Consider the following 12,194-nt stretch of genomic DNA (forward strand, 5'->3'; position numbering starts at 1 on the left):
GCTGGATAGTAAGCTGAGCTCCCTGAAAGTTGTTTTCACTCAGAGGACGTTCTTTCCACTCAAACCAGGTCAGTTATTCCCACCCCTCTTCCTCGCTCTCTATCACCTCCAACAGAGCCAACAGGCAGCCAGGGGCATCTAGCAGTGGCCTACTACTCTGTGTATGCAAGTTGTCTGAAATATACATTGGATTTGATGATCATAAATTGAAGTGGTTTTTTTGTCAATTTTGACCCGTTGTTTAAATACACAAATTAGAAAATATAACATAGAAGGCCCCCACTGAACATCTAAAATCACTTGTCACACCAGTGGTTTTCTATCATACTCAATCTCTCATGACAATGCATTTATGGTTTCTTCTTTCTAAACAAGAATGGGACCAGTTGTTGTTATGCCTGTCCACGCTCCAAATTGCCACTTTCCCTCCACAATGAAGCATGGCGCTCTGTTTATTTTGCAAGATATCAGATGTTGCCGCTAATCCTATTTCCTTTTTATGCCGCTGTTCTGTTGTTTTAGAGAAGCGTTACTCTCCCTAAAGGACATCTCTTTATGTGATTGGACTGGAGAGGCAGGGTTTCTTAAACTATGAATGGGTCGGGACCCAAAGTGGGCCCTGGGCATGTGAGAGGACATATCAAATTAAAGTGTATTTGTTGCATACACAGTGTAGAAGATGTTAAAGTAGGTGTAGTAAAATGCTAATAATTCTAGCTCCAGCAGTGCAGTAAGTGTCTAACAGTACAATACGAATGCACAAATAACCCCCCCCCCCCCACATCCATTAGAACGAGCAATGTCAGAGTCCTTGAATATAAGTACATGGTTTGTATAGACAGTATGGACAATATTTAAGTAGGAAAAGGTATGTACAGCAGTAGTTATATAGGATGAGCTATGTCGAGAATACAGTAAATACATATAAAGTGAGTAATCGATTAGCTTAATTTCGGAGATCAAATTCAATTTAAGCAGGAATGCTTATCATATCTAACTACAGAAACGATTTCAGAACAAATTGTTAGTGACCAGTGTTCAATGCCTCTATGGTAGTAGGGGTGAAATGGCCGTGGCTCGGGTAGCTGTAGATGTCCTGATGATGTAGATGCGCCCCTGGTGATGCATTGAGCTGACCGCACCACCCTCTGTTGACAATGGTGCATCTGTAGAAGTTTGTGAGACTTCCGTCAGCCTCCTGAGGTTGAAGAGGCTTTTTTGCATCTTCACCACGGTGTCGATGTGGAGGGACCATTTCAGGTCTTCAGTGATGTGCACGCAGAGGATCTTGAAGCTTTTGTGTAGGTCGCGATTATGAAAATACATCTACAGTGCCTTCAGAAAGTATTCACACCTTTTGACTTTTTCCACATTTTGTTGTGTTACAAAGTGGGATTACAATTTATTTTATTGTCATTTTTGTCAACGATCTACATAAAATACTCTGGAATGTGGAAGAAAAATTCCAACATTTGTAAAAAAAAAAATATATATATATATATATATTGATATAATATATCTTGACTAGATTAGTATAACCCCATGAGTATGCATTAAGGTGTCTTCTAGAATACACATTTCAAACACGAATGTAGACAATGTATGCATTTCTATAGCTTTGAAAATATTTTTTACAATCATGAGGGAGGGCCAAGATGGAGGCATGGTGGCTTCAACACAGCGTCCCCTATTAGGAACCTAGTGTATATATAAATCATTAGTCAATACATGTTATAATCACCTTTGGCAGCGATTACAGCTGCCTAAGAGCTTTCCACACCTGAATTTGGCAACATATGATATTCAAAATTCTTCAAGCTCTGTCAAATTGGTTGTTGATCATTGCAAGACAACCATTTTCAGGTCTTGCCATAGACTTTCAAGTAGATTTAAGTCAAAATGTAACTCGGACACTGTCTTCTTGGTAAGACACTCCAGTGTAGATTTGGCCTTGTGTTAAAGGTTTTCTGCTGAAAGGTAATTCCTCTCCCAGCGTCTGGTAGAAAGCAGACTAAAGCTGCTTTTCCTCCAGGATTTTGCCTGTGCTTAGCTCCGTTCCGTCTATTTTTTTATCCTGAAAAACTGCCCAGTCCTTAACGATTACAAGCATACCCTTAACATGATGCAGCCACCACTATGCTTGAAAATATGCAGAGTGGTATTCAGTAATGTGTTATGTTGGATTTGCCCCAAACAACACACTTTGTGTTCAGGACAAAAAGTTAATTGCTTTGCCACATTTTTTAAAATATTGCTTTAGTGCTTTGTTGCAAACCGGATGCATGTTTTCTGTACAGGCTTCCTTCTTTCACTTAGGATAGTATTGTAGAGTAACTACAATGTTGTTGATCGATCATCCATTTTCTCCTATCACAGCCATTAAACTCTGTAATTATTTTAATGTCACCATTGACCTCATGGTGAAATCCCTGCACGGTTTCCTTCCTCTCCAGCATCTGAGTTAGGAAGGACACCTGTGTCTTTGTAATGACTGGGTGTATTGATATACCATCCATAGTGTATTTAATAACTTCACCATGCTCAAAGGGATATTCAATTGTCTTTGACCAGATACAATGCTATTTTACAGTAAATAAATTGACAACAGACTTTCAGCACGCTTATAGGGAAGCACATCACTTACTCAAATGACTGATGATTGGCTGAGAGAAATTGATGATAAAAAGATTGTGGGGGCTGTTTTGTTAGACTTCAGTACGGCTTTTGACATTATCGATCATAGTCTGCTGCTGGAAAAACGTACAGGACCAGTCAAAAGTTTGGACACATCTACTCATTGCAGGGTTTTTCTGTATTTTTACTATTTTCTTAATTGTAGAATAATAATGAATACATCAAAACTATGAAATAACACATATGGAATCATGTAGTAACCAAAAAACTGTTAGGAAAAAAAGTATATATATATAGTTGTTTAGACTCTTCAAAGTAGCCACCCTTTGCCTTGATGACAGTTTTGCACACTCTTGGCATTCTCTCAACCAGCCTCATGAGGTAGTCACCTGGAATGCATTTCAATTAACAGGGGTGCCTTGTTAAAAGTTCATTTGTGGAATTTCTTTCCTTATTAATGTGTTTGAGCCAATCAGTTGTGTCGTGACAAGGTAGGGGTGGTATACAGAAGATAGCCTTATTTGGTAAAAGACCAAGTCCATATTATGTCAAGAACAGCTCAAATAAGCAAAGAGAAATGACAGCACATCATTACTTTAAAACATGAAGGTCAGTCAATACGGAACATTAAGAACTTTGAAAGTTTCTTCAAGTGTAGTCATAAAAACCATCAAGTGCTGTAATGAAACTGGCTCTCATGAGGACCGCCACAGGAAACGAAGACCCAGAGTTACCTCTGCTGCAGAAGATAAGTTCATTAGAGTTTCCAGCCTCAGAAACTGCACCCAAATAAATGCTTCACAGAGTTCAAGTAACAGACACATCTCAACATCAACTGTTCAGAGGAGACTGAGTGAATCAGGCCTTCATGCTCTAATTGCTGCAAAGAAACCACTACTAAAAGACACCAATAATAACAAGAGACTTGCTTGGGCCAAGAAACAAGAGCAATGGACATTAGACCGGTGGAAATCTGTCCTTTGTTCTGATGAGTCCAAATTTGAAATGTTTGATTCCAACATCTGTGTCTTTGTGAGATGCAGAGTAGTTGAACAGATGATCTCCGGTAGTGTGGTTCCCACTCTGAAGCATGAAGGAAGAGTTATGATGGTGTGGGGGTGATTTGCTGGTGACAGTCACTGATTTATTTAGAATTCAAGGCACACTTTATCAACATGGCTACCACAGCAATCTGTAACGCTATGCCATTCCATCTGGTTTGCATTTAGTGGAACTATCATTTGTTTTTCAACAGGACAATGACCCTAAACCCACCTCCGGGCTGTGTAAGGGCTATTTGACCAAGAAGGAGAGTGATGGAGTGCTGCATCAGATGACCTGGCTTCGACAATCACCTGACCTCAACCCAATTGAGATGGTGTGAGTGAGTGAAGGAGAGTGAGTAATTGATTAGTGAAGGAAAAGCAGCCAACAAGTGCTCAGCATATGTGGGAACTTCTTCAAGACTGTTGGAAAAGCATTAGAGGGGAAGCTGGTTTAGAGAATGCCAAGAGTGTGCAAAGTTGTCATCAAGACAAAGGGTGGCTACTTTGAAGAATCTAAAATCTAAAATATATTTTAATTTGTTTAACACTTTTTTATTTACGACATGATTTCCATATGTGTTATTTCATAGTGTTTATGTCTTCACTATTATTCTTACAGTGTAGAGAATAGTAAAAATAAAGAAAAATCCTTGAATGAGTAGGTGTGTCCAAACTTTTGACTGGTACTGTAAGTGTTATGGATTTACACCCTTGCTATATTGTGGATAATGACTTACCTGTCTAACAGATCACAGAGTGTGTTCTTTAATGAAAGGCTTTCCAACATAATCCAGTGTCTTTGACTGTCCTGTGAGGATGACAATGGGTCAGATCAGCACAGCAATAGCTGACAAAAATTGACCTTCTCTCACCCGCAGAGGGGAGGAGGGAACTGGTGTGAGGGTTTTGACACCGCCACACCCGGTCATAAACTAAGCGGGAGAGGACTCTCTCTACCCTCCAGTATTGGCTAAAGGAATGTCCCTTTGTCTTCAGAGACTTTTGCCCATCCAAAACTCTAAAGTCCAAAAAGTGGATAATGGAACAATAATTCTAACATAAAGAATGTGGAGAACGATCAGTGGGGAAATGTAGAAAACTAATGTAATTGTTTTTCATTTTGTGATGTCATTAAAAACATCTGACTGAACATTACTCGCCCTATCGTTCTATCTGTAGTTTCGCGTTCAGAACGCACACTGGACGCTCTGGCCAATAAGTAGGGTTGTTCCGAAAGCTCTGACCTCACAACTACAGTCAAGCACCCAAGCGAACTGGCTAGCTACTTCCAGGCAAATAATGAGAGAACCCCCCACTCTGACCATTTTACTCACCCTAGCAGAGCTGGTTAGGCTTTTTTCATGTTATCCAGAGTGTTGGTGACTGTAACTTTGCTGCTGGCAACAATTGAATTACGCTTTGTTTCCGACGTTTACTAACACCAGACATATTCAATGGGTGTTGAGCGTTAAAAAACGCATCAGTTATTCTGCGCTCTGGCACACTAAAACAAAAGTATTTTGTTTAGAAATTAAGCCAGATAGCTACGGTGGGGCAAAAAAGTATTTAGTCAGCCACCAATTGTGCAAGTTCTCCCACTTAAAAATTTTCATCATAGGTACACTTCAACTATGACAGACAAAATGAAAAAAGAAAATCCAGAAAATCACATGGTAGGATTTTTTATGAATTTATTTGCAAATTATGGTGGTAAATAAGTATTCTATCTCCCGCATAGCAACTCCACTCCCACTTGTCTCCAATTCCACATCCCAACCCTCAGCATATCTTTCAGCTATGCTGTGATGTTTAACGTACAATTTACAGTGTATTAACTTAAGGGGGCTGAATAATTTTGCACGCCCAATTTTTCCGTTTTTGATTTGTTAAAAAAGTTAGAAATATCCAATAAATGTCGTTCCACTTCATGATGGTGTCCCACTTGTTGTTGATTCTTCACAAAAAAATACAGTTTTATATCTTTATGTTTGAAGCCTGAAATGTGGCAAAAGGTCGCAAAGTTCAAGGGGGCCGAATACTTTCGCAAGGCACTGTATCTAATCGAATAGAATCCACAGATTGCGAGTTGAAGATAAATAATTTTACTAAGAGTATTAGTATATTAGAAACTGACTGACCCGGTCTCTCCAGATCTCCTAACAATACTATTTCTAGGATCAATTTTAGATCAATGCTATGCATTTTCAGCCATTCCTGAACCTGAGACCAGAAACAGGCTACCTGAGGACAATACCAAAATAAATGGCCTATTGATTCTGTATCTTCACAACAAAATCTGCAGAGCTTCGGCGATTTCATGCCTCAAATATTCAACATTTTGTGGGTGGCAAGAATTCTATATAATAATTTAGCTGAAAAGCACGAAGTCTCGAATCTTGCGTTGTTTTATATATCAACTCATACACCCTGTAACATGGAATCGGAACATCAAAAATCTCTACAATATCATTTAAGAACAAAATATACCGTTTAAAACATCTTTCCCATAAATACAGATTTTTATCAACCAGCACATTTGAGTTTAGCCATAATATTTGTTGAAATATTTGTTCTGTCTTTTCAGGGGGATGAAATTGAAATTGTAGCCAGCTCTCCAATGCTTGTAAGAAAAAGTGAGATACTTTGAAAAAAGTATAATTTTCAATTAATTCGAAAATGAGACATGGCAATCTGCGCAAAGGCAAAAAGGCATTTTTAAATAATGGATGAGCTTGTCTTAGTAATCTACTTGAGAACCATTTAGGGTTCAAATAAAACTTTTGAATAAGTGAAGCTTTTAGAGAGAGGTTTAGTGCTTTTATATTTAATAATCTCAACCCACCCAATTCATATTCATTAAATAAATAGGCACATTTTATTTTGTCTGGTTTAGCATCCCATATAAAATATTTTTTGCTCATATGATTTGAAAAATGAATCATCAGCAGTAGGCAGCTCCATAAATAAGTGAGTAACCTGAGATATGACTAAGGAGTTAATCAGGGCAATTTTTCCATAAATAGACAGGAACCTCTCAATGGTTTTCTATTGAAATTCATTGTGGAGAAATTATTTATATATTTTGTGATATGAATACTAAGTATGTCTACTTCACCATCAGCCCATTTTATAGGTAAACTGCAGGGTAATGTAAAAGTTGTATTTTTTAAAGATCCAATACTAATATTGTACACTTATCGTAATTAGGTTTAAGTCGAGTGAGTACAGAAAAGTTATCTAGATCTTCAATGAGACATTGGAGTGATCTAGCTTGCGGAATTAATATAAAACTTGAGCAGTTCAGCATACATGGACACCTTTGTTTTTAAGCCTTGGATTTCTAATCCTCTAATGTTTTTATTGGATCTGATTCTAATAGCTGGCATTTCGATGGCCATAACGAATAGATATGGTGACAGCGGACACCTTTGTTTATCTCCTCTTGACAATTCAAAACTCTCTGAGAAGTAGCTGTTATTTACTATTTTACACCTGGGGTTGATATACATTATTGTTACCCATTTTATAAGAGAATTACTGAAATTGAAAAAGTCCAGGCATTCATAGATAAAATAAAGTCTTACTTTATCAAATGCCTTTTCAAAATCCACTATAAATACCAGGCCTGGATTCTTAGACATTTCATGATGTTCTATTATTTCTAGTTGTTGTCATATATTATCTCCAATGTATCGTCCATGTAAAAAACCTGTGTGATCAGGATGAACAATACCTGGTAAAACACTTTTAATTCTGAGTGCTATGCATTTTGCTAGTATTTTTGCATCACACATTGAAGTGTAAGGGGCCTCCAGTTTTTTAGATAGACTGGGTCTTTATATTTGCCATCTGGGTCTTGTTTTAATGATCGAGAAATCAGACCTTCCTGCTGAGTACCTGACAGACTACTAAAAAAAGAAACGTCCTCTCACTGTCAACTGCATTTATTTTCAAACTTTACATGTGTAAATATTTGTATGAACATAACAAGATTAAACAACTGAGACATAAACTGAACAAGTTCCACAGACATGTGACTAACAGAAATTGAATAATGTGTCCTTGAACAAAGGGGGGGTCAAAATCAAAAGTAACAGTCAGTATCCAACAGGTCCCAGACGGTGCTCAATGGGAGCCATGGCAGAATGCTGACATTCCTGTCTTGCAGGAAATCACGCACAGAACGAGCCGTATGGCTGGTGGCATTGTCATGCTGGAGGGACATGTTAGGATGAGCCTGCAGGAAGGGTACCACATGAGGGAGGAGGATGTCTTCCCTGTAACCCACAGCGTTGAGATTGCCTGCAATGACAACAAGCTCAGTCCAATGAGGTTGTGACACACCGCCCCAGACCATGACGGACCCTCCACCTCCAAATCGATCCCACTACAGAGTTCAGGCCTCGGTGTAATGCTCATTCCTTTATGATAAATGCGAATCCGAGCATCACCCCTGGTGAGACAAAACCGCGACTCGTCAGTGAAGAGCACTTTTTGCCAGTCCTGTCTGGTCCAGTGACGGTGGGTTTGTGCCCATTGTTGCCGGTGATGTCTGGTGAGGACCTGCCTTACTACAACAGGCCTACAAGCCCTCAGTCCAGGCTCTCACAGCCTATTGCGGACAGTCTGAGCACTGATGGAGGGATTGTGCGTTCCTGGTGTAACTCGGGCAGTTTGTTGTTGCTATCCTGTACCTGTCCCGCAGGTGTGATGTTCGGATGTACCGATCCTGTGCAGGTGTTGTTACACGTGGTCTGCCACTGCGAGGATGATCAGCTGTCCATCCTGTCTCCCTGTAGCGCTGTTTTAGGCCTCACAGTACGGACATCACAATTTATTGCCCTGGTCACATCTGCAGTCCTCATGCCCCCTTGCAGCATGCCTAAGGCACGTTCACGCAGATGAGCAGGGATCCTGGGCATCTTTCTTTTGGTGTTTTTCAGAGTCAGTAGGAAGGCCTCTTTAGTGTCTTAAGTTTTCATAACTGTGACCTTAATTGCCTACCGTCTGAAACCTGTTAGTGTCTTAACGACCGTTCCACAGGTGCATGTTCATTAATTGTTTATGGTTCATTGAACAAGCATGGGAAACAGTGTTTTAACCCTTTAGGATGAAGATCTGTGAAGTTATTTGGATTTTTACGAATTACCTTTAAAAGACAGGGTCCTGAAAAAGGGATGTTTCTTTTTATTCTTTGTTTATTTATATAGGAGTAGTTAAAACAATCTAACAATGGAGCTTTTAGTATATCAAAAAGGCTTGATATACCTCTACCGGTATGCCATCAAGCTCTGGGGGTTTTCCAGACTGATAGGATTTAATAAACTCAAAAAGTTCTTCCACTGTAATTTGGCCTTCGCTCTGATCTTTCTGTACATTTGTTAATTTTCAATTTGGAATTAATTCCTTACCGTAATCTTCATTCAGTGAGACATCTGCCTAAAAATAATCAGCTTCCTCTTTTAAAATATCATTTGGAATCATAGCTGACTCCATCTTCAGTAATCAGTTTCTGCAAATTATCTTTGTTAGCGTTCCTGTATTGAAGTTTCAGGAAGAATTTTGTGCGTTTTTCTCCATATTCCATCCAGTTTGCTTTATTTTTATAATAGATTACATTAGATCGTTCTTCAATAAGTTCCTCAAGTTCTTTTTGTATTTCCTCTAACTTATTTGGTATTTCTGTAGTATAATTGTTATTGTCATCTACCTGTACTATTAGTTCATGGATTTCCCTTGTTCGTCTTTTCTCTTGACCCAGAAACTGCTTTTTTATTATTGATGAATATTGAATTGAACGACCTCTGAAGGTACATTTAAAGGTATCCCAAACAATAAGGGGATTTGCTGAACCTATATTATGCTGGAAAAATTCAGTTCTAAGAGATTTTGTCTTAGTTAAAAGTAAGTTGCCCTCCAGTAAACTTTGATCAAATGTCCAATATCTCCGTCCACGTGGAAAATCTACAAGAGTTATGTGAATGTCAATTAGATGATGATCCAATCGCATTCTGTCTCCTATTAAAACTTTTTAAACCTTTGATGCAAGAGAGAAAGAGACAAGAAAGTAGTCAAGACAACTAGCTTGATTAAGTCTCCTCCATGTTTTTAGTCTCCAAATATCCACTATTTCTAATGTGTCCATATTATTTGTGATTTCCTTAAGGGCGCGGTGATGATAGTTTGTAGAGTGATGACCTTTACGGTCCATTGAGGTACTTAACACTGTGTTATAGTCTCCTACCATAATGATTTGATCATTTGTAGCCTATAAGTTCAATAAATTGGAAAAATGTTTTCGAAGAAGTATGGATCATCCTGATTTGGGCCATATAGATTAATGAGCCAAATCTCTTTTTTGTCCACTTTTCATATTCAAAAGGATCCACCTTCCTTGCGAATCACTCCTGACTATTTTCACATTCAGATCGACATTTTTGTTAATTAATATCATCACACCTTTTAAGTTCCTTTGTCGATGACAGAAACTTATTTCACCACCTCATTCCTTTTTCCACGCAACTTCATCTAAGGATGTAGAGTGAGTTTCCTGTAAACAGTATATGTTATATTCCTTTTCTTTGACCATGTAAAGACGGATCTTCTTTTTTTTATAATCTGCTAAACTGTTACAATTCTAACTATACTTATTTCTCCCATTACCATAACTAGATACTATTCTCAGTCTAAATTGACCATAATTAGTGCTTGTAAAGTTACTGCCATCAGAGGAATTATGATGGTGAAAACTAGAGCTTTCAAATGTCTGATATTTAGAATTCAAGATATAGGTTCTAGCAATATTTGTTTTATTCCCTTGCCTGTTTGCCTGTGAGCCAAATTAATATTTGGGCTTGGGGAGGGTATCAAGTCGGCAAGTTTGGGGCGGCAGGGTAGCCTAGTGGTTAGAGCGGTGGACTAGTAACCGAAAGGTTGCAAGTTCGAATCCCCGAGCTGACAAGGTACAAATCTGTCGTTCTACCCCTGAACAGGCAGTTAACCCACTGTTCCTAGGCCGTCATTGAAAATAAGAATTTGTTCTTAACTGACTTGCCTAGTAAAATAAAATAAATAAAATAAAAAGTCAGGTCGAGTCTCAAGTCCAAGTCAAGTCACAAGTCATTGGTGTCAAAGTCGAGTCATCATATTTGTGACTCGGGTCCAAGTCACGTGACTCGAGTCCACACCTCTGCTAACAAAGCCCATTGCTTACCATAGGCCTGCCTACCCAAAATGACAGCAATAGGCTAATGCTATTTATTTTACAACAGGCTTACTTTTAACCTTAAACTAAATACAGAGCACAAAATTAAAGACTGTTACAACTTCATTAGCCAACAAAAAGAAGGAAAACAACTATTTAAAGAACTGGTTTCGATTATTAAATAGGCCTACAATAATACTACTAACAATAATGATGGTGATTTACAATAATGATAATAATAGGCTAAACAATTGATGATAAATATAAACATAAATAAATGAAAGGTATAAAATTGCATCAAACCTGAATAGTGAGTTGCACACAGTCCATTTGGTCGCACCAACTTTGTCCACAACAATGTAAAAACCTGTCCCCGAATACATTCCCCTTGTCGGCATCTTTTCACAATACTTTTTCTTCTCTAACTTTCATTTCACTTCAATGAAAAATGACTCCATCTTCGTAATAAACAGTAGCCTAGGTCAAGGCCCGTTTTACTCGCTCTCTCTCTCTCTCTTCTACGCATCAGGCGCACGTGAGGTGAGCAGATGGAACCAGTTTCAGCTGGACATCATCTATACTTTTATTGAGTTGCAATTGGCTAACACAGATAACAAGCTTTACACAGTTCTCATCACACAAACACTCAATTAACAGAGGACAGGTCCAATCGTGTCCAGTCGATAAATCGATTTTAATTGCACATACCCAAAGCCGAGACAAAAGTCTGAATTTAGGACCTGCTTGGGTCCTGTGTCGGATCTCAGAAGTTGGGGTCTGTTGAAACCCGTGAAGACCCCCTACCCCTCAGGGACAGACCAGATTTCTTCAGAGTTGCTGCTGTGCCTTCTTCACCATGGTGTCTGTGTGGTTTGACCATTTCAGCTCCTCAGAGAGGAACTTGACGTTTTTGGACCATCTCCACGGCGGCCCCGTTGATGAGGATGGGGGCGTGCCCAACCTTGGTTACTCCTGAAGTCCACCATCGGCTCATTTGTTTTTCTGACATTGAGGGAAAGGTTGTTTACCTGGCACCACACCCTCAGAGTGCCTGCCTCCTTCCTGTAGGCCGTCTCGTCGTCGTTGGTAATCAGGCCTACTAATGTTGTGTCATCAGCGAAATTGATGGCATAGTCGTGGGTATACAGAGAGTACAGGAGGGGACTGAGTACGCCGTGTTGAGAATCAGTGTTGAGGATGTAATGTTGTCTACCTTCACCACCTGGGTGGCGGCCCGTCAGGAAGTCCAGTGCCCAGTTGCATAGGGAGGTGTACAGACCCAGGGTTCGAGCTTAGTGATGAGCTTGGAG

Source organism: Oncorhynchus nerka, linkage group LG24 (genome assembly GCF_034236695.1).
Source record: "Oncorhynchus nerka isolate Pitt River linkage group LG24, Oner_Uvic_2.0, whole genome shotgun sequence".
Taxonomy (NCBI): domain Eukaryota; kingdom Metazoa; phylum Chordata; class Actinopteri; order Salmoniformes; family Salmonidae; genus Oncorhynchus; species Oncorhynchus nerka.